This window comes from Pan troglodytes, chromosome 23, assembly GCF_028858775.2.
Source record: "Pan troglodytes isolate AG18354 chromosome 23, NHGRI_mPanTro3-v2.0_pri, whole genome shotgun sequence".
Lineage (NCBI taxonomy): Eukaryota > Metazoa > Chordata > Mammalia > Primates > Hominidae > Pan > Pan troglodytes.
The window spans coordinates 42,990,965-43,014,615 of NC_086016.1; the positions used below are offsets into that span (position 1 = coordinate 42,990,965).

The 23,651-nt window shown below is 48.4% G+C and overlaps 1 long non-coding RNA gene across 1 annotated transcript; it reads right to left on the reverse strand.

Annotated features, from left to right (window-relative positions):
• Positions 1–473: 473 nt before the first annotated feature.
• On the reverse strand, positions 474–23,291 carry LOC129138457 (uncharacterized). The gene is made up of 4 exons (XR_008541708.1): positions 22,516–23,291; positions 20,575–20,815; positions 11,569–11,748; positions 474–3,946 (listed from the first exon to the last, which is right to left on the reverse strand). It is a non-coding gene; the product is annotated as an uncharacterized LOC129138457 (long non-coding RNA).
• Positions 23,292–23,651: the final 360 nt, after the last annotated feature.

The window sequence follows — 23,651 nt, forward strand, 5'->3', positions numbered from 1 at the left end:
ATTACAGGCATGTGCCTCCACGCACGGCTACTTTTTTGTATTTTTAGTAGAGACAGGATTTCTCCATGTTGGTCAGGCTGGTCTTGAACTCCCGACCTCAGGTGATCCGCCCACCTTGGCCTCCCAAAGTGCTGGGATTACAGGCGTGAGCCACTGCACCAGGCCTAATTATAATGGTTTTATAATATATTTTAATATCTGGTTGGGCTTGTTCCTTTCTCTTTAAGAATTTCCTTAGTTCTTTTGTTTTTGTTTGTTTTTGTTTTTCAAGACAGGGTCTCGTTCTGTTGCCTAGGCTGGAGTGCGGTGGCGTGATCATGACTCACTGCAGCCTCTACCTCCCAGGCTCAAGCAATCCTCCCACCTCAGCCTCCCAAGTAGCTGGGACTACAGGCACGCACCACCATGCCTGGCTGATTTTTGTATTTTTTTTTTTTTGTAGAGATGGCATCTCGCCATGTTGCCCAGGCTAGTCTTGAACTTCTGGGCTCAAGCGATCCATCTGCCTCAGCCTCCCTAAAGTGCAGAAATTACAGGTGTGAGCCACCACACCCAGCTATGAATTCTCTTCGTCCTTAAAACCAGCTTTTCTGTTTCTTGGGGGGTCTCACAATTAATTTATAAATTAATTGAGAAATAATTGGCATCTTTATAATATTTATTTCCCTCCTTTTTTTTTACTCAAAGTTAGCATACCATATAATCTATTCTGCTCCTTGCTTTTTTTCACTAAACAATATATTCCAGAGATCTTCCTTTCACACTTCATAGATTTTCCTTATTCTTTTGTATAGCTGCATAGTATTCCATTGGTAGATGTACCATACCCTGTTTAATTGGTCCCTTACAGATGAATACTTAGACTTTGAATCCTTTGCTGTTACCACCATCACTGTAATGAAATCTTGCGCATGACTCCTTTTGTGTGTACACACCAGGTTCGATCCTACCACAGGGACTTTGCCCTTTCCTCCCCACCACCCATATTCACATGGCTCACTCCCTCACTGCCTTCTTTCTCCAAGAGGCTCACCCAGCCTTCTCAATCTCCCTATCCTGTTCAATTTTTTTCATATAGCAATCATCACCTTCAGACAGAGTATATATAATTTACTCTTTGATTCTGTTTATTGTCTGTTTCCTACCACCAGATTGCAAGGGGTTTTGTTGCTGTTTTGTTTTGGTTTTGTCCAATTTGTTCACTGATTTGTATTCCTGGCACCAGAAAGGTAACTGATACTAAAATAATAATTGCTGAAGGGCCAGGTTTGGTGGCTCATGCCTGTAATCCCAGGACTTTGGGAGGCCAAGCCCAGGAGTTCAAGACTAGCCTAGGCAACATAGCGAGACTCCATCTCTATTAAAAAAAAAGAGAGAGAGAGAGAGACAGAAAGAAAATTTTTAAAAAGAAGCAAATATAAGCATAGCATTTAGCAGAACAAAGACTAAAAAAAAAACTGTTGAATTAATATACAAATATATTTGTAAGATAAATTCCTAGAACGGGATTGCTGGGTCAAAATGTAGGTCTTCTATTTTATTTCAAATTAATCTTCTTTTTTTTTTTTTTTTTTTTTTGAGATAGGTTTTCTCTCTGTCCCCCAGGCTGGAGTCCAGTGGCACAATCACAGCTCACTGCAGCCTCGACCTCCTGGGCTCAAGCAATCCTCCCACCTCAGCTTCCTGGATAGCTGGGTAGGTGGCATGCGCCACCACACCCGACTAATATTTTGTATTTTTTTGTAGAGGCGGGCTTTCGCCATGTTGCCCAGTCTGGTCTCTAACTCCTGAGCTCAAGCGATCTGCCTGCCTTGGCCTCCCAAAGTGCTGGAATTACGGGTGTGAGCCACTGCGCCTGGCCAGGCTTTCTCATTTATTTGTGTAATAATCACAGTCCTTTTAGGGTTCTTTGTAGCTATGGTTATTTTCTCATTTCATTTCTAATTTTGTTAGAAATGGTCTTAAGTAGGTATTTTCAATATTTCAAGAAGTCCAAATTCTACAGGCTTGCTTGCACTAACTAGCAAAATAAAATGCTCCAAGATTTCCTGCTTTGAGCTAAAATGCTATTAGCTCAGTGGGGTAATGGTGGTGATCTCCTGCTGATATGAAGCTCTGACAGTAGCTTGAAAATTGTTGATGTGTAAAGAGTGGAGTTACAGCTTAGTTAGCACTTAAAGGCAGGTATTCTCAATAGACAAGTTTTCTAAAACATGGATCTGTGGTGAAGGTGGTGGTATTGGGGCAAACAAAGGGGTCCTTGGTCAATAACAATGGCCAATAACCGTAAAGCTGTGTTAGGAAATCTCTTCTAGCCTTTGCTGCTTTGTGTTAACCCTTGTCAGCTTGGACAGAAGAGCCGTAACCTGTTTAGCAAGAAACAGGTCCACTGTTTTTGTCCTGGATTGCCTGCAGCTGTTATTTCTAAAAGTTCTAAAAGTTCAGTTACCATGACAACTATGTGAAAGCCCCAGAACATCTATCAACTTTGAACAGAGTGAATCTGGATGGAGGTGCGGCAGAGTGGGAAGAGCAAGGTGTGACTCATTCATTCATTAAATGCCTCTTTTTTTTTTTTTTTCTCTTCTGAGATAGGGCTTGGCTTTGTAGCCCAGGCTAGAGTGCAGTGGTGTAATCAAGGCTCACTGCAGCCTCAACCTCCTGGGCTCAAGCCATCCTCCCACCTCAATCTCCCGATACTTTTTTTTTTTGAGATTGAGTCTCACTCTGTCACCCAGGCTGGAGTGCAGTGGTGTGATCTCGGCTCACTGCAACCTCCGCCCCCTAGGTTCAAGCGATTCTCCTGCCTCAGCCTCCCGAGTAGCTGGGATTACAGGCACACTGTAATTTTTGTATTTTTAGTAGAGACGGGGTTTCACCATCTTGGCCAGGCTGGTCTTGAACTCCTGACCTCATGATCCACCCGCCTCGGCCTCCCAAAGTGCTGGGATCACAGGCGTGAGCCACCGCATCCGGCGAATCTCCCGATATTAAATGAGTTTTGAACACTCCTCAGTATCAGGCACTGGGGATACATAGATGAGCATGGCAGATAAGGGCTCAGGAAGAACTGTAGATTGTTGAAGAGTCAGGTTTTGTTTTGTTTTGTTTGTTTGTTTTTTGAGATGGAGTCTCGCTTTGTCACCCAGGCTAGAATGCAGTGGCGCAATCTCGGCTCACTGCAACCTCCGCCCCCAGGGTTCAAGCTATTCTCCTGCCTCAGCCTCCTGAGTAGCTGGGATTACAGGCACACGCCACCACGCCAGGCTGATTTTTGTATATTTAGTAGTGACAGATTTTCACCATGTTGGCCAGGCTGGTCTCGAATGCCTGACCTCGTGATCCACCCGCCTCAGCCTCCCAAAGTGCTGGAATTACAGGTGTGAGCCACCACGCCCAGCTGTAGGCCTATATTTTAATAGTGTCTCTGCCTCTTAGTAGCTCGGTGATATCGGCCACTCACTAAGCTTCTCTGAATCTCATGAGCAGAATGGGGTTACTAACACCTCCTTTGCCGGGTGAGGCTCTGGATATAGGGCACGTGCTATATAAATGTTAGTTTCCTTCCTCCTAACCCTGGCTCAGCCATTTACTGGCTCTGTGGCCTGGGAGAAGGTCTTTACCTTCTTGGAGCTTCTGTTTCCTCATAGGTATCTCTAAAGTCGCTTCTACACCTGGGAGCCTTGGGCCCTGATGGGTTAAATATGGAAGCTCTGAGAAGCCAGGTTGGCTGCTCCAGCTCCTTCCTTCCCAACCAAAACAAACCCGGAAGTACAGGTTCTTTCTGATGACAGCAACCCCCAGCCACAGGTTTTCCAGGGCTGGGCTAATTTCAGACGAGAATCCCGTGCTTGTCAGACCAGATTTCCTGCTTTGGGACTTGGGAAATCCAGTTGCCTTAAACTGACCTTTCTCTGGGCCACTCTTCTTGTACCAGGTGGAGAACCTGTAGCAAAAAAAAAAAAAAACTGGTCACAGTCCGCAGACCCACGGCCTCGTAGAGAACGGCAGTGGGAGTCACGACATAGTGCTGGGTCCCAGGGGCCTGGTGTTAAGTTCTCCATGGAGCTTTCTGTTTTTCTTTCTTTCTTTTTATAATTGAGGTGAAATTCACATAACATAAAGTTAATCATTTTTAAGTGTACAGTGGCCAGGTATGGTAGCTCAAACCTGTAATACCAGCACTTTGGGAGGCTGAGCTGGGAGGATTGCTTGAGCTCGGGGTGAGACCCCATCACTATTGGTTTTTTTGTGTGTGTGTGTGAGATGGAGTCTCGCTCTGTTGCCCAGGCTGGAGTGCAATGGCGCAATCTCAGTTCAGTGCAGCCTCCACCTCCCAGGTTCAAGTGATTCTCCTACCTCAGCCTCCCAAGTAGCTAGGACTATAGGACTACAGGAGCCCGCTACAACACCCAGCTAATTTTTGTATTTTTAGTAAAGTAAGGGTTTCATCATGTTGGCTAGGCTGGTCTCAAACTCCTGACCTCAGGTGATCCACCCGCCCCGGCCTCCTAAAGTGCTGGGATTACAGGCATGAGCCACTGTGCCCCGCCCTCCATCACTATTAAAATAAATAAATAAATAAATAAATAAAAGTGTACAGTTCAGAATCAGTATATTCACAGTATACCCCATACTCATTAAGCACTCACTCTTCATTCCCCCGTCGCTACCCCCAGGCAACCACAAATCTGCTTTCTGCCTCTATGGATTTCCCTATTCTGGACACTTCATGTGAATGGGATCACAAAATATGTGACCTTTTGTGATGCATCATTCACTTAGCATAATGGTATTTTGTTTTTTGTGAGACAGGGTCTCATTCTGTTGCCCAGGCTGGAGTGTAGTGGTACAATTTCAGCTCACTGTAGCCTCAACCTCCTGGGCTCAAGTGATCCTTCCACCTCAGCCTCCCAAGTAGCTGAGGCTAAAGGTGTGTGCCACCATCCCTGGCTAATCTTTGTATTTTTTTGTATTTTTTCACCGTGTTTCCCAGGCTGGTCTCAAACACCTAAGCTCAAGCAATCCTCCTGCCTCAGCCTCCCAAAGTGCTGGGATTATAGGCATGTACCACAGTGCCTGGCCAGCATAATGCTTTTGAGGTGCATCAACCCTTTGTTATGGAGCAGGCCTTCGTTCCTCTTTATGTCTGAATAATAGTCCATTGCATGGGTACACGTCACATTTTATATAGCCCTTCACCAGGTGATGGACATTTGGGTGGTTTCCACCTTTGGCTGTCACGAATAGTGCTGCTATAAACATTCCTGTACAAGTATTTGTTTGGTTTTTTGGTTTTTGTTTTTTTTTTTTGAGACACAGTCTCGTTCTGTCGACCAGGCTGGAGTGCAGTGGCACGATCTTGGCTCACTACAACCTCCGCCTCCTGGGTTCAAGCGATTTTCCTGCCTCCGCCTCCCGAGTAGCTGGGATTACAGGCGCCCGGCACCATGCCCAGCTAATTTTTTTGCATTTTTAGTAGAGAGGGGGATTTCACCATGTTGGCCAGGCTGGTCTCCAACTCCTGACCTCAGGTGATCCATCTGCCTCGGCCTCCCAAAGTGCTGGGATTACAGGCATGAGCCACCACGTCCAGCCTACAAGTATTTGAATATCTGTTTTCAATTATTTTGGTTATATACTCTCCATAGAATTTTAATTCCCTCAAGCTGGGAGAATCATCCCTGCCCTGCCTTACTCTTGGGCTGGTGTGAGGATCAAGTATGACAGTGGAGAAAAAATAGTCGTAGCAGTGCTAACAACTCCATGGCCTGATCCTGAATATCCAACTGCCCGTTAGATATATTCACGTGCATGTTTAACTGGGATCTATATCTCTTTTTTTTTAAGATGGAGTCTTGCTCTGTTGCCCAGGCTAGAGTGCAGTGGCACGATCTCGGCTCACTGCAACCTCCACCTCCTGGGTTTAAGCAATTCTCCTGCCTCAGCCTCCCGAGTAGCTGGGATTACAGGCGCCCACAACCACGCCTGGCTAATGTTTATATTTTTAGTAGAGATGGGGTTTCACCATCTTGGCCAGGCTGGTCTCAAACTCCTAACCTCATGATCCACCCACCTCAGCCACCCAAAGTGCTGGGATTACAGATGTGAGCCACCACACCTGGCCAGCATCTGTATCTTAATACATCCAAAATTGAGCTCCAGGCCAGGCACAGTGGCTCACACTTGTAATCCCAGCACTTTGGGAGGCAAAAACAGATGGATCACTTGAGGCCAGGAGTTCAAGACCAGCCTGGCCAACACAGTGAAATCCCGTCTCTACCAAAAAATAAAAAAATTAACTGGACCTGGTAGCACACACCTGTAATCCCAGATACTCGGGAGGCTGAGGCAAGAGAATCACTTGAATTTGGGAGGCAGAGAGTGCAGTGAGCCGAGATCGCACCGCTGCACTCCAGCCTGGGCAGTGACAGAGAGAGACTCTGTCTCAATAAAACAAACAACAGTAACAACAACAACAACAACAAAAACAGAAAAAAATTGAGCCCCTGATTACCCCACTCCCAAACCTGTTTCATGTCCAGCCTAGCCCATTTCAGTTGGTGGCAACTCATTCCTTACATTTTTCAGACTCAAAACCCTCCAGCCGTCCTTGGCTCTCTCTCATACTACACATCCAACCCCTCAGGAAATAAAGCTGTATATATATCCAGAATCCAGAAGCTGAGGCAGGAGCCTCAGGAGCCTCGCTTGAGCAGGAACCTTAGGAGGCAGGAGGCTTACTTGAGCCCAGGAGTTCCAGGCTGCAGTGAGCTATGATTGCACCACTGCACTCTAGCCTGGGTTACAGACTGAGACCTTGTCTCAAACAAAAACAACAACAACAACAACAACAACAAATATATATATATATATATATACTTGTGTGTGTATATATATATCCAGAATCCAACCATTTGTCACCACCACTGCTACCCCCTTGGCACCTAGTACTGGATTCTCTCTGCCCCTCTCTCGCCTTGTTCTTTACAGTCTATGCTCATCCAGGCAGCTGGGGTTAGCCTTTATTTTAATAATCTAAAGCTGGGAGTGGTGGCTCATGCCTGTAATCCCAGCTCTTTGGGTGGCCAAAGCAGGTGGATCACTTGAGGCCAGGAGTTCAAGACCAGCCTGGCCAACATAGCGAAACCCTTCTCTCCAAAAAATATAAAAAATTAACCAGGCATGGTGGCATGCTCCTGTAATCCCAGCTACTTGGGAGGCTGAGGCACAAGAATTGCTTGGGCCTGGGAGGCAGAGGTTTCAGTGAGCCAAGATTGCACCACTGCACTCCAGCCTGGGTGACAGAGCAAGATTCCATCTCAAAAAAAATATTATTATTATTATTATTATTATTTTGACACAGGGTCTCACTCTGTCACCCAGGCTAGAGTACAGTGGCACAATCGTAGCTCACTGCAGCATTAAACTCCTGGACTCAGGTGATCCATCTACTTCAAATTCCCCAATAGTTGGGACTACAAGTGCACATTACCATGCCCAGCTAATTTTCAAAAAATTTTTTGTAGAGATGAGGGTCTCGCTGTATTGCCCAGGCTGGTCTTGAACTCCTGGCCTCAAGCAATCCTCCCACCTCAGCCTCCCAAAGTGTTGGGATTACAGGCATAAGCCACCATGCCCAGCCCCTGAGTTACATTTTAAAGGCTAACCCAGCCTGGGTGACAGAGCAATACCCTGTCTCTGAAAATAATAAAAGAAGAAAAGACTAATAACCCAAAATATAAGTTAGATTGTGTTGTTTCTATGCTCAAAGCCCTGCCGTAGCTTCTCTTTACTTGGCTGGTGATGCCCTACGTGATCTGGCCACTTTACCTCTGACTTCATCCCTGTCACTTTCCCTAGCTCACTCCACTCCATCCACCCTACCTAAAGAAATTCACACTGGCCTGCTCCTTCTGTGCAAATACCCTTTCCTGAGATATGGCACATCTGTCTGCCTTCCTGCCAGTCTTTCTTTTCATTTTTTTATTTATTTTTATTTTTATTTTTGAGATGGAGTTTCGCTCTTGTCACCCAGGCTGGAGTGCAGTGGCATGATCTTGGCTCACCACAACCTCCGCCTCCCAGGTTCAAGCAATTCTCCTGCCTCAGCCTCCTGAGTAGCTGGGATTACAGGCGTGCGCCACCACACTCGGCTAATTTTGTATTTTTAGTAGAGACGGGGTTTCTCCATGTTGGTCAGAATGGTCTCAAACTCCCAATCTCAGGTGATCTGCCTGCCTTCGCCTCCCAAAGTGCTGGGATGCCACGTGAGCCACCGTGCCCAGCCTATTATTAATTTTTTGAGATAGAGTCTCATTCTGTCACCAGGCTGGAGTGCTTGGTGCAATTTCCACTCACTGCAACCTCCTGGGTTCAAGCGATTCTCTTGCCTCAGCCTCCTGAGTAGCTGGGACTACAGGCGCGCACCACCACACCCAGCTAATTTTTGTATTTTTAGTAGTGATGGGGTTTCACCATGTTAGCCAGGCTGGTCTCGAACTCCTGACCTCAAGTGATCCACCCGCCTTGGTCTCCCAAAGTACTGGGATTGCAGGCATGAGCCACCATGCCTGACCCCAGTGCCACTTTCTAATGCGGCCTTCTAATAGGGCCACCCTATTTAAAATGACAACCCAATCCATCCTTCTTCCTCTGCATCCCCTCCCCCACTCTATTTTCTTCTTCCATAACATCTTTCACCTTCCAATGATACTTCATTTACTCTTTCCTTGTGTTTATTGTCCCTCTCCCTGGCCTGAACAGAAACCCCATGACGGAAGGGTCTTGGCATGTTTTGTCCAGTGCCTAGAAAGGACCCTGCATGTAGTAGGCACTTGATACATATTTGTTGAATTAGTAAACAATACTACTAATAATGATGTTGGCCGGGTGCGGTGGCTCATGCCTATAATCCCAGCACTTTGGGAGGCCGAGGCAGGCAGATCACGAGGTCAGGAGATTGAGACCATCCTGGCTAACACGGTGAAAACCCATCTCTACTAAAAACAAAAAAAAAATTAGCCGAGCGTGCGTGGTGGCGGGCGCCTATAGTTCCAGCTGCTGGGGAGGCTGAGGCAGGAGAATGGTGTCAACCCGTGAGGCGGAGCTTGCAGTGAGCCGACATCATGCCACTGCATTCCAGCCTGGGCGACAGAGCGAGACACTGTCTCAAAAAATAAATAAATAATAAATACATAAATAAAGTATCACAAAATATTTTTTAATTAAAAAATAAAAAATAAATACTGGTGACCATTTATTAAGCCCATTACCCACATGCTCTACAAGCATTCCATGTAAACCTCATAAGCAAGGTGGAATTTTTTTGCTTCCATTTTACAGTTAGGGAACCTAAGGCAGATGGTGTTTTAAGTGATTTGCCCAAATCCGCAGAGCTAGCTCCATAGCAGGGAAGGATTTGAGCCCAGGTTTTTAGTTGCCTTTGGAACTCTTGGTCTTTTCTACTTCGCTCAGTGTTCACTGTAGCTGCATTTAACATGGCTCACTCATTCATTCATTTGTTCATTTAGTAAATATTTCCCAAGCCTCCTCCATCCCTCCGCCACCCAAAATGCCAGGCCCTGTCCTGCACACTGGGGACCCATACATCCATGGGTCACGGACCTTGCCCCAGAGGAGCTCTGGTCCCACGGCCTCGGCAATAAGTGTCCCTGTGGGCTTCATTTTTGTTTTCTATTTTTTAAGAGACAGGGTCTTGCTCTGTTACCCAGGCTGGAGTATAGTGGTACCATCACAGCTCACTGCAGCCTCAAACTCCTGGGCTCAAGTGTTTCTCTTGCCTCAGCCTCCCAAGTGGCTGAGACTATAGGCATGCACCTCCACGCCTGGCTAAAGTTTTGTTTTGTTGGGTTTTTTTTGTTTTGTTTTGTTTTGTTTTTTTTTTTTGAGCCTCTATCCCCCAGGCTCAAGCAATCCTGCCTATGTTGCTCAGGCTGACCTCACCCTCCTGGGCTCAAGCCATCTTCCACCTCAGCCTCCCAAAGTGCTAGGGTTACATGCATGAGCCATCACATTTGGCTCCCACGGGGGGTTTTGTAAACTGAACAAAGGGAGCTCCCTTTCCCCAGCAATTCATCCCTGGAGTCCATATGAACCAATGTTCCTCATTTACAGCAGAAAAAGCAGCTTCCCATGCTCTAACCCCTGCCTGCTCCTCAGCTGAATGAGGCTGACAGGTGCACACCCTGCAGCATCCTGCACCTCACCAGGTAAACAGGCCTGAAGGAGGGAGGCCATGGGTGTGGGCACAGGCTCAGGGCCAAGCTGACCTCGCAAAGGCTGAGGGGCGGGAAGAACAGGAGGAAGTGTGGGCAATGGGGAGCTGCTGGGTCTGGAGCAATTGCCATTGCCACATGGTGAAGACACCAGCCCAGAGGCTGACCTGGGGCTCAGCAGAGCCCAGCGGTAGGGTAGGAAGGGGCCCACCCTTGCTCCTCCAGCTCCCTTTTCTCCCCACCCCTCAACCCCAAACTCTGTCCCTCCTCCTCACTGCCCTGCTGTCAGTTCACCTCCTTTAACCCTTTCCTCCCGTGCCTCCCAAGGAAAAGGGGAAACTAACAGGCCAACTGATCTTCAACGGCCATGGAGCTTCGTTTCTTAAAAATTCATTAAGAGGCCAGGCGCAGTGGCTCATGCCTGTAATCCCAGCACTTTGGGAAGCCGATGGAGGTGGATCACTTGCGGTCAGGAGTTCAAGACCAGCCTGGTCAACATGGTGGAACCCCGTCCCTACTAAAAATACAAAAACGCGCTGGGCATGGTGGTGCATGCCTATAATCTCAGCTACTCAGGAGGCTGAGGCAAGAGAATCATTTGAACCTGGGAGGCGGAGGTTGCAGTGAGCTGAGATTGCATCACTGCACTCCAGTCTGGGCGACAGAGGGAGATTCTGTCTCCAAAATAATAATAATAAATAAATTCACTAAAGAAGACCAGGTGTGGTGGCTCATGCCTGTAATCCCAGCACTTTGGGAGGGTAAGGTGTGAGGATGGCTTGAATCCACGAATTTGTGACCATTCTGGGTAATATAAAGAGACCCCATCTCTACAAAAAATTTAAAACTCAGCCAGGCGTGGTGGTGCCCACCTGTAGTCCCAGCTACTATGGAGGCTGAGGCAAGAGGATTGCTTGAGCCTGGGAGGTTGAGGATGCAGTGAGCCATGATCATGCCACTGCACTCCAACCTGGGCAAGAGAGTGAAATGCTGTCTCAAAAAAAAAAAAAAAAAGTCACTAAGGAGTTGGTAATTGGGTTTGGAGTCTGACTAAACACACACTCTTGGCCACACACCTGGGTTGCTTTCCTTCCATATATTCATTTAGTTCACACTCATTGTGTGCCAGACCCTCTGGCAGGTGCTGGCGTCCTGAGGAGCTCAGGGTCAGCAGGAGAAGCTGGAGAGGCTATGGTTAAACACAGTACAGCTCTGGGCCAGGAGGGGCTGCAGGGGTCCAGAGAAAGAAGTGAATGACAACGTCGTAATGACAATCCAATCAAGCCCCAGGGGTCTGAAGTGGAGCTCATTAGACAATTCAAGGGCCTACCTTTTGCAGGACACTGTCCTTCAGAGGCATACAGGCTACTCTGATTGAGCCCTGATGTTATTCCCTGCCTAGAATCCAGGCTAGGTCTCGTTGGAAGAGTGGTGTGGACAGCAGAGTGAAGTTTCTGTCATTGGAACTGTACAGCTGGGAGGTTTTAGAAAGGGCACGCTCCCTTCACCCCTGGAAAAAGAAAAAAAGGAAAGGGCACACCCATCATAGAGAGCAGCAAACTGAGTCACAAGAGGTGAGATTTGCTCACTCCCTTAGACCACAGGCTGTCTGGAGGCAAGATATCAGGCTTATCACCATGTTCGTAGCACCTGGGGCATAAAAGGCCTTAAAAAATTATCCAGAGGTAGAATATACATATATATATATTTATTTATTTTTGAGACAAGGTCTCGCTCTGTCACCCAGTCTGGAGTACAGTAGCACAATCCGTGCTGACTGCAGCCTCAACCTCCAGGCAAAAGCGATCCTCCCACCTTGGCCTCCTGAGTAGCTGAGACTACAGGCAGGCACCACCATGCCTGGCTAATTTTTAAAACATTTTTATAGAGACAGGGTAGAATATTTATTGATAGGGTAATATAGAAATGGGTTACTAAAAAGATATATGTTATCTAATCTAAATTTTAAAAAATACAGGCTGGGTGTGGTGGCTCACGCTTGTAATCCCAGCACTTTGGGAGGCCAAGATGGGTGGATCATGAGGTCAGGAGTTCAAGACCAGCCTGGCCAACATAGTGAAACCCCATCTCTACTAAAAATACAAAAATTAGCCAGGCATGGTGGTGCGCCTGTGGTCCCAGCTACTCGGGAGGCTGAGGCAGGAGAATCACTTGAACCTGGGAGGTGGAGGTTGTGGTAAGCCTAGATTGCGCCACTGCACTCCAGCCTGGGCAACAGAATGAGGCTCTGTCTCAAAAAAAAAAAAAAAAAACCATAGGCACATACACATATATTTTTAAAAGACAGACACTAGTAGACTACAAAATGTTGATGACTGTTATCTGTAACTTGTAGATTGCAGTTGTTTTTAAAAGACTTTTTAAGGCCGGGCACAGTGGCTCACGCCTGTAATCCCAGCACTTTGGGAGGCCAAGGCGGGCAGATCACGATGTCAGGAGATCAAGACCATCCTGGCTAACATGGTGAAACCCCATCTCTAGTAAAAATACAAAAAATTAGCCGGGCATGGTGGTGGGCGCCTGTAGTCCCAGCTACTCGGGAGGCTGAGGCAGGAGAGTGGCATGAACCCGGGAGGCAGAACTTGCAGTGAACTGAGATTGGGCCACTGCACTCCAGCCTGGGCGACAGAGCAAGACTCCGTCTCAAAAAAAAAAAAAGACTTTTTATTAGGTAAAATTTGAACATGCACCAAAAAATAGAATCAGATGATGAATCTTGGCAGCTAGTCCCAACACCCATCAACCCATGGCTGATCATGCGCCATCCACACTCCATCCTTTTCCTTTGGAAATATTACATGGAAGTAAAGCCCACACATCATATCCTTTCTTCTGTAAACATTTCAGTGTGCAGTGTGTATCTCTAAAACTCAGGCCTAAAAAACATACCTAACTACAGTACCATTGTAACAACTAAAAAGATATACAATTATTCCTTGATATCAAATGGTCTAGTCAGCGTTCAAATTTCCAGTGGTCTCGTAAATGATATTAGATGTTTCTGTTTTGCAGTGGTTTTTTAGTTTAGTTTTTTTTTTTTTTGACAGTCTTGCTCTGTTGCCCAGGCTGAAGTACAGTGGTATGATCATGGCTCACTGCAGCCTCCAACTCCTGGGCTCAAGTGATCCTTCTGCCTCAGCCACCTGAGTAGCTGAGACTAACAGGTGTGTTCCACCATGCCTGGCTAATGTAGAGACAGGGTCTTGCCATGTTGCCCAGGGTGGTCTTGAATTCCTGGGCTCAAGCAATCCTCTCATCTCAGCCTCCCAAAGTGCTAGGATTACAGGTGTGAGTGACCACGCCCAGCCTGTTTTTGTTTTGTTTTGTTTAATCAGGATAAAAATAAGGACCAACCAGGCGTGGTGGCATATGCCTGTAGTCCCAGCTACTCGGGAGGCTGAGGCAGGAAGATTGTTTGAGCCCAGGAGGTTGAGGCTGCAGGGAGCCATGATCATACCACTGTACTTCAGCCTGGGCAACAGAGCAAGACCCTGTCAAAACAAACAAACAAACAAATAAACATAGCCGGGTGCAGTGGCTCATACCTGTAATCCCAACACTTTGAGAGGCCGAGGCAGACAGATCACTTGAGGTCAGGAATTCGAGACCAGCCTGGCCAACATGGTGAAACCCTGTCTCTACTAAAAATACAAAAGTTAGCCAGGCATGGTGGTGCATGCCTGTAACCCCAGCTATTTGGGAGGCTGAGGCAGAAGAATCGCTTGAACCCTGGAGGCAGAGGTTGCAATGAGCCAAGATCGAGCCATCGCACTCCAGCCTGGGCAAGAATTGCAAAACTCCATCTCAAAAAAAAAAAACAAAACAAAACACTGTAAAACAGAAATATCTAATGTCATTTACAAGACTAACGTCATTGGAAGTGTGAATGTTGACTAGACCATTTAACATCAAAGAATTATTGTATATCTTTTTAGTTGTTATAATGGTACTGTAGTTATGTATTTTTTTTAGGCCTGAGTTTTAGAGATACACACTGCACACTGAAATGTTTAAGGAAGAAAGAGACACATGCACCACTACACTCCAGCCTCGGAGACAGAGTGAGACCCTGTCTCTAAAATAAATAAATAAATAAGGACCGCACTGTGCAATCAGCTGATGTGTCAATTAGGTCTCTTATCTCTAGTTTCTCCTTCCAGCTCTTTCAATTTTCAATGTAAACACATCATTTGTTCTATCATATCCTCCAATTTGGATTTTCCTGATTGCATCCCTGTGGTACAATTTAACAAGATTTCTGTGCTTTGTATTTCCGTAAATTCATAGTTTCTTATAGGGCCTGATCAAATTTAGATTAGAGGGTCTGTTGTTGTTGTTACTGCTGTTGCTTTAGAGACTGGGTCTCACTCTGTGGCCCAGGCTGGAGTGCAGTGGTGCGATCATAGCTCACTGCAGCCTTCACCTCCTGGGCTCAAGAGATCCTTCCACCTCAGCCTCCCAAGTAGATGGGATTCAGGCACCTGCCACCCTGCTCAGCCCAGATTGGAGTTTTTTTTTGTTTTTTGTTTTTTTTTTGACTCAGAGTCTCGCTCTGTCGCCTGGGCTGGAGTTCAGTGGTGCATTCTCTGCTTACTGCAACAACCTCCGCCTCCTGGGTTCAAGCAATTCAGATTAGAGTTTTTTGACATGAATAATTCATGGAAAGTGTGTGATTTCATTAAGAGGCAAATAATGTCTGGTTGTCTTTTTCTGGTGTAACATCAGCAGCCACTACTGTTCAATGCTCAGATCCCTTAGTTCATGAAGGGATGCAAGATGACGATAACCTAATGTGACCATTCTCTCTCTTTTTTTATTTTTTTAGATAGGGTCTCACTCTGTCACCCAGGCTAGAGTGCAGTGGTGTGATCACAGCTCACTGTAGCCTTCACCTCCCAGGCCCAATTGATCCTCCTTCTACCTCAGCTTCCAGGGTAGCTGGGACTACAGGCTTGCACCACTACGCCTGGCTACATTTTTTAATTTATCTTTTCTTTGAGCCGGAGTCTCGCTCTGTCGCCCAGGCTGGAGTGCAGTGGCGTGATCTCAGCTCACTGCAACCTCTGCCTTCCAGGTTCAAGCAATTCTGCTGCCTCAGCCTCCTGAGTAGCTAGGACTACAGCTGTCCACCACCACACTCGGCTAGTTTTTTGTATTTTTAGTAGAGACGGGGTTTCACCATGTTAGCCAGGATGGTCTCGATCTCCTGACCTCGTGATCTGCCCACCTCGGCCTCCCAAAGTGCTGGGATTACAGGTGTGAGCCACTGTGCCCACCCCCCTGTGAGTCTTTGACAGCTTCTTTGCTCGCTGATTTTTCTAGATGTTCCAGACTCTTCCTGTGTTCTGCCCCATACCTGGAATCAGTGTTTCTCTAAGGAGTCTTGGTTCCCTTGAGAAGGAAATGGTATTTAGAGATCACAAGCTGGGTGCTAGAGGTATAATCGGCTTTAATTTTTTTTCACTTTTTATTTTGAAATAATTTTAGACTTACAGAAACATTGCAAAAATAGCACAGAGTTCCCGTATATCCTCTTACCCAGCTTCCTCTAAGGTTAACATCTTACATAACCGTAGTGCAGTTATCAAACCAATACATTCACATTGGCACAATACTATTAGCTGAACTACAGACTTGATTCCAATTTTACCAATTTTTCCACTAATGTCCCATTTTTGGGTGTGTTTGTTTTTCTGTCCTAGGATCCAATCCAGGTAAATCATCATGTCTCCTTACCTTCCTTATGACAATTCCTCAGTCTTTCCTTATCCGTGACCTCAACACTTTTGAAGAATACTGGTCAGGTATTTGGGGGTTTGTTTGTTTTGTTTTGTTTTGTTTTGTTTTTGAGACAGAGTCTCACTCTGTCACCCAGGCTGGAGTGCAGTGGCGCGATCTCGGCTCACTGCAACCTCCACCCCCCGGGTTCAAGCGATTCTCCTGCCTCAGCCTCCTGAGTAGCTGGGATTACAGGCACATGCCACCACGCCCAGCTAATTTTTTTTTTTTTAATTTTAGTAGAGATTGGGTTTCACCATGTTGCCCAGGCTGGTCTTGAACTCCTGAGCTCAGGTGATTCACCCAACTCAGCCTCCCAAAGTGCTGGGATTACAGGCGTGAGCCACCTCGCCTGGCCTGTTTTTTTGTTGTTGTTGTTTTGTTTTGTTTTGAGACAGGGTCTTGCTCTGTCGCCCAGGCTGGAGTGCAGTGGCACAAACCCTTTTACTGCAGCCTCAACCTCCTGGGCTCATGCAATGCTCCTACCTCAGCCTCTCGATTAGCTGGGACCACAGGTGCACACTAATTACTTTTTAATATTTTGTAGAGACGGGGTTTCACTATGTTTCCCAGGCTGGTCTCAAACACCTGGGTTCAAGCCATCCACCCATCTAGGCCTCCCAAAGCGCTGGAAGACAGGCATGAGCCACTGCATCCGGCCTGGTCAGGTGTTTCACAGAATGTCCTTCACTTTGTTCATTTGTTGCCTGTTCCCCTCCCCTCCCCTTCCTTCTTTTTTTCAGATGGTGGAGTTTTGCTCTTGTTGCCCAGGCTGCAGTGCAATGGCGTGATCTCAGCTCACTGCAACATCTGCCTCCCATGTTCAAGTGATTCTCCTGCCTCAGCCTCCCAGGAAGCTGGAATTACAGGTGCGTGGCACCACGCGTGGCTAATTTTGTATTTTGAATAGAGATGGTGTTTCGCCATGTTGGCCAGGCTGGTCTCGAAGTCCTGACCTCAGGTGATCCACCCACCCTGGCCCCCAGAGTGCTGAGATTACAGTGTTGCCTGTTTCTTTATAACTAGATTGAGGTTATACCTTTTGGGGAAGACAAACAGGAAGAGTGACTCTCTCTTCTCAGTGCATCAGGGGTGAACAGTGTTGGCATGTTTTATTCTTGGTGATGTGCAAATCATTTGGCTAATCATTTAAGATGGTATCTGCAAGATTTCTCCATTGTCCAGTTATTATCTGTACAATTATCTTTGCATTTGCGATTAATAAACATTGGAGGGGAGATATTTTGAGATTATGCCAATATTCTATTTCTCCTTAAACTTTTACCCACAAATTTTAGCACCCATTGGAGGATCTTGTCTGTAACAATTACAATTGGTGTTCCAGTGTTGACTTTCTCTTTTTTTTTGAGACGGAGTATCACTCTGTCGCCCAGGCTAGAGTGCAGTGGCGAGATCTTGGCTCACTACAACCTCCACCTCCCAGGTTTAAGCAATTCTCATGCCTCAGCCTCCCAAGCTGGGATTACAGGTGGACACCACCACGCTCCACTAATTTTTCTATTTTTAGTAGAGATAGGGTTTCCCCATGTTGGCTAGATTGTTCTTGAATTCCTGACCTCAAGTAATCCTCCTACCTCAGCCTCCCAAAGTGTTGGGATTACAGGCGTGAGCCACCGCGCCCAGCCTAATGTTGAGTTTCTATTTCTCTCATTCCCATTTATTGATCTATTGATCGATTTATTATTTATTTACAGATAAAGTCTCACTCTGTTACCCAGGCTGGAGTGCAGTGGTGCAATCTTAGCCACTTGATTGTTCGTTCGAGTGATCCTCCTATCTCAGGATTACAGGTGTGAGCCACCGTGCCCAGCCTCCTTCTGCATTTGTTAATTAGATTTTTTTTCCATAAGAAAGAGCTGTCCCTTCCTCTCTCCCCAACTATTTATTTATTTATTCAATTATTTATTCATATCAGTATGGATTTGTGGATATTTTATTCTATGCGTTATAATCTAGGACTGCTGTTAGTATAATAGGCTTTTAATAAATATTTCAGCCAGGCGCGGTGGCTCATGCCTATAATCCAAGCACTTTGGGAGGCCGAAGCAGACAGATCATCTGAGGTCAGGAGTTCGAGACCAGCCTGACCAACATGGTGAAATCCCATCTCAACTAAAAATACAAAAAATTAGCCAGGCGTGGTGGTGGGCACCTGTAATCCCAGCTACTTGGGAAGCTGAGGCAGGAGAATCGCTTGAACCCAGGAGGCAGAGGTTGCAGTGAGCCAAGATCGTGCCACGGCACTCCAGCCTGCGCCATAAGAGCAAAATTCTGTCTCAAAAATAAAAAAATTAAAAATAATAATAATAAATAAAGGCCGGGCGCGGTGGCTCATGCCTGTAATCCCAGCACTTTGGGAGGCTGAGGCGGGCGGATCACGAGGTCAGGAGATAGAGACCATCCTGGCTAACACGGTGAAACCCCGTCTCTACTAAAAATACAAAAAATTAGCTGGGCGTGGTGGCAGGCGCCTGTAGTCCCAGCTACTCGGGAGGCTGAGGGAGGAGAATGGCGTGAACCTGGAAGGTGGAGCTTGCAGTGAGCCAAGACTGCACCACTGCACTCCAGCCTGGGCAATAGAGCGAAACTCCGTCTCAAAAAAAAAAAAAAAAATGAGGCGAGAGAGACCCTGTCTCTAAGCAAAACAAAAGGCCTCATATCTGTTTCCTGGGATTGTCAAAAGAGTTGGCCTGAGATGAGGGACGGGAAGATGGAACTTCTCACACAGGCTTTGGAAGTACCCTCCGGCCAGGCCAGAGACTTCTTAGACTCCTGGGGGCACAGCTTCCACCTGCCCGCTGGTCTCTGGTCTCCTCTGCTGGCATTGGGTGGGCATGCAACCTGATTATGATTATTTGCTTGAGGTACATCTTCGAAACTCACTGGACCCCTCAGGGACAAGCTGGTCCAAATCTTAACCCCTTCATTCATTCATTCATTCACTCACTCACTCACTCCACATATGCCGCGGTAGACATGAGGGAGTCCAAGTACAATAAGACTGATATGCAATCAAGGAGCTCAGTCCTTGAGGAGGAACCAGGAGAGTGAACAGGCCACTGTGATCTGGCAACATCCAATCCACACAGTCCTGCCTGAAGAGGCAGATGGGTAGTGGGCACGACAGGTGGATGGCACAGCTGTGGTAAGGCAAGGAAGTGAGAACCATTTTTACTGCATCTTAAAGTCTGTGGTGGAGTGGATGGAGGAAAGGCTAAAAATGTGGCCCAGGACCTTGTAAGCCTCCGGAAGGAGTCTGGGTTTATTCAGAAGGCAAATGGCATCCCTCGCAGAGGGTTAAGGATGGAATTATTAGCCAGGTGTGATGGTGCACACTTGTAGTCCCAGCTAAGAACTATGGAGGCTGAGGTGAGAGGATCGCTTGAACCCAAGAGTTAGAGGCTGTAGTGAGCTATGATCGTGTCTCTGCAATCCAGCCTGGGTGATGGAGTGAGGCCTCATATCTAAGAAAAAGAAATGATGGAATTAAAATGTTTAGTAAGATTCCAGGTAGGGATGGATTAAAATGGGAGCACTGAGGCCGGGCACAGTAGTTCATACCTGTAAGCCCAGCACTTTGGGAGGCCAAGGCAGGCGGATCACTTGAGGCCAGGAGTTCAAGACAAGCCTGGCCAACATGGTGAAACCCTGTCTCTACTAAAATACAAAAATTAGCCAGGCATGGTGGCGTACTCCTGTAATTCCAGCTACTCAGAAGGCTGAGGTAGGAGGATCGCTTGAGCCCAGGGGTCAGAGGTTGCAGTGAGCCCAGATCGTGCCACTGCACTCCAGCCTAGGAGACAGAGTGAGATCCTATCTCAAAAAAAAAAAAAAAAAAAGCGGGGAGGCCGGGTGCAGTGGCTGACACCTGTAACCCCAGCACTTTGGGAGGCCGAGGCAGGCGGATCATGAGGTCAAGAGATCGAGACCATCCTGGCCAACATAGTGAAACTCCGTCTCTACTAAAAATACAAAAAATATTAAATTAGCTGTAGTCCCAGCTACTTGGGAGGCTGAGGCGGGAGAATGGCTTGAACCTGGGAGGCAGAAGTTGCAGTGAGCTGAGATCACGCCACTGCACCCCAGCCTGGGTGACAGAGCAAGACTCCGTCTCAAAAAAAAAAAAAAAAAAAAAAAGGAGCACTGCCAGTTGGCAAGGAAGGACTCTGTGTGGTGATCTAGGGACAAATGGTGAGACCTCGAGGGAATTGAGGGACATTTCAGGGTAGAATCAATAGGAACTGGACCCTGCCTGAGCTGCTGGTCCTTCTAGCTTCCAGAATGATAACCCCACCCCAAGCTGCCTCTGGCACCTGCTCGGGCAGCACTAGGAATACCACACTGAGACTGTGCATACCCAGCAGGGCAGGGTGGAATGCTCGTTGCCTGTGTAGTTCACCCAGCGGCAGGGCCTGGCTTAACTTCCAACCTGGCCTTGGCTTAACTTCCTGAGTGACCTGTCTCTGCCATCCCCTACCGCAGTCCCATCTGTATATATGATGCATGAATTTAGTACCTGAAGTAGTCCCTGGCGCAGCATAGATACTCATGAAGTGGTAGCTGAGTTTTTTTTTGTTGTTGTTCTTGTTTGTTTGTTTGCTTGTTTGTTGTAGAGACAGGGCCTCACTGTTGCCCAGGCTGGTCTCGAACTCCTGGCCTCAAGCGATCCTCCCATCTTGGCTTGCCAAGGTGCTGGGATTACAGGTGTGAGCCACTGCTCCCAGCCCGGTAGCTAAGATCATTAATTCCTTATGGCTCTGGGGAGCATTCAGAGAGACAAAAGAACACTTCATCCAGTTACTCACTATTCACCTACTGTACAGCTTTGGTCCCTCCCCAGAGCTGGGGGACAGGTCCTGGAGAGGACTAAGTTATACACAGTGTTGAAACTAAAGGAAGATGAAGGCATCAGACACTAAGCAGCACAGAACTCAGGACGGCTGCGGAGAAATCGAGTTCCCTTCAGAGCTCATCAAAATTCAGATGTGTAAAGAAAAAAGGATATTTGTCAGGGTCAGGCTTCTCTTGGTCCACACTGAGCATTTTACCATCATCTGGGAAGAGCACCAAGAGCCATCAGGCCACTGGATCTTTTAAAAACATGTGAGGTGAGCCAGGCGTGGTGGCTCACACCTGTAATCCCAGCACTTTGGGAGGCCGAAGCAGGTGGATCACGAGGTCAGGAGTTCAAGATCAGCCTGACCAATATGGTGAAACCCCGTCTCTACTAAAAATACAAAAATTAGCAGGGCGCTGTGGCAGGTGCCTGTAATCCCAGCTACTCGGGAGGCTGAGGTAGGAGAATTGCTTGAACCTGGGTGGCAGAGGTTGCAGTGAGCCAAAACCACGCCACTGCACTCCAGCCTGGGTGAACAGAGTAAGACACTGTCTCAAAAAAAAAAAAAAAAAAAAAAGTGAGGTGAGAGAGACCGTCTCTAAAAAAAGAAAGAAAGAAAGAAAAGAAAAGAAAAGAAAAGAAAAACAACAGACTGGGCATGTGGCTCACGCCTGTAATTCCAGAATTCGGGGAGGCTGAGGCGGGAGGATTGCTTGAGCCCAGGAGTTTGAGACCAGCCTGGGCAACACGGCAAAACCCCGCCTCTATTCAAAAAAACAAAACCAAAAACCTGTTAGGGAGCAAATCTCCAAGTGCAGGGCAGGACCTGGAGATCCTGGGCTCTCGCCCGCGGAAGGGCCTGGGGTAGGACAGGGCCCTGGGCTGGCTGGCTCCTGGCATCTTCCAGGGCCTGCTTCTGTGGTGACACCTGGCCCCAGGAGGGGAGCCTGCTCTTTTATTGGCTTCACCAGGCCGAGCATGCTGCCTTCATCTCGGCAGCATCCGCCGGCAAAGGGCTGGCGCCGAAGCCTCAGAATATTCGATGGAAGAATGAAAGGAGAGTGACTGGGTCTGTCCCACATTGTGCATTACAGCACATTTTCTAGGTTTGTGTGTGCATTTCCCTCAGGGGCAAGGGGGCCCAGAGACGGGGCTCTTCATTTGCTGAGCTCAATGAGTGCCAGGCACTCACGTGTCATTTAAAATTGCCGTTTCCATTATACCGGGAAACTGAGGCTCAGAGAGTTGACTTGATGAGGTCGCACAGATGGTGGGTGGACGCGCTGCCTCAAGCAGTGTCCTGTATACTCTGTCCCTGTGCCTTCGAACCCCTACCCAGTATAAAGGGATTGCGGTGGGGAAAGGCTCCTCAGTCTGTGATGGAAGCAATGAAGGACTCAACCGTCCTGCCCCGCCCCGCCCGGCCTCCTGCTTCTCCCGGTTTCCCTGCCGCAGGCCCCGCTCAACACCCCCTCTGCCTGCGTCCCGGCCCTCCTTTGCCGCGCCCAGCTCCGAAATGCTGCGGCGGGGGCTCGGCGAGGGCCGCAGGGCCACAAGCTCCCCCGCCCCCAGCACCCACTTATGTCTCCTCTGCTCTCCAAACGGGTCCCAGGGCCACACCTGTCTCCTGATCACGACCTGGCCGGAGCCGGGACATGGGCGCCATTTCCGCAGCCCAGCTCGGGTCGCGTCGGTTTTGAAATCAGATAGTCTTTTCTCCCGACTCCAAGGGCGTCTGCCCCGCCCAGGGCTGGGCCGGAGGGGGAGGGGGCGGACACCCCGGGGGCGCGCGCCGCTGGGGGAAGGAGGGGCCCCGAACTTGGAAAAAAGGGAACTCGCACGGAAAAATCAAATCCAAGTGGTTGGCGTTCACCCCTGCTTGGGAGACACAAAGGAAGGGCGCGCGGGGCGGCGGAGGCGCGGGGCTCCGGAGCTGGCGACGCCCGCGGCTCCCGCGCCTGGGCCGCTTCCGCAGAGGACGACAATCCGGGCCGCCTGGGCTGGCTTCGGCCACACCCAGAGGCCGCACCTGGGCCGGCGCCCTCTCTCGGCGCAGCCTCGCGCGCCCGGGTCCCCGCCGCGCTCGCGTCCCGGGTCCCCGCCGCGCTCGCGTCCCGGGGGGCGAGTGGGTCCAGATCCCACGAACCTCAGCAGGGACCCGCCCTCCCAAGCTCCGGGGCCAAGGTGGGCCACCTCTCTCTCGGGCTGTTCTCTTTCTGATCTTTGTTATGGCCTAAACTCGAGATCTCTCCACCCTAGTGCCCCCACCCTGCCACCCAACCCAAGGACTGAGTCTGGAGGTCGACCCTGAACCTTCCCTGATCCTCTACGACGTTCCGCGGCCGCAGTCCTCCCGGGCCCCAGGGCGGCAGGTCACGTGCCCGCGGTGGGGGCAGGGAGGGACGCGCAGCGGAGTCCCCGGGCTGCACGTGCAAGGCCTCGGGGAGGGTGGAGTTCTGGCTGCCCGAGCTGCGCTCGCTCCCGGCTTCCGCCGAGGTGCCCAGGGCGCCGGCCTGGAGCAGGCGGGGATCTGGGTGCCTGGGCTGCGGTCGGGAGCGCCTCCGAAGAAGCACTCGGTGCCTGCCCCGCTGGAGCGCAAGCATTATTACCTATCAGCGCCTCACTTAACAGTTGTTAATAGCAGTAAGCCCTCACTAAATTGTCACTGCTGGCAGACCGCAGTAACTAGGTCTGACCTCAAGCACCCGATAAAAGAGTTCTTGTCCGTAAAGTCAGTTACGTAGGAGTTGGTAATC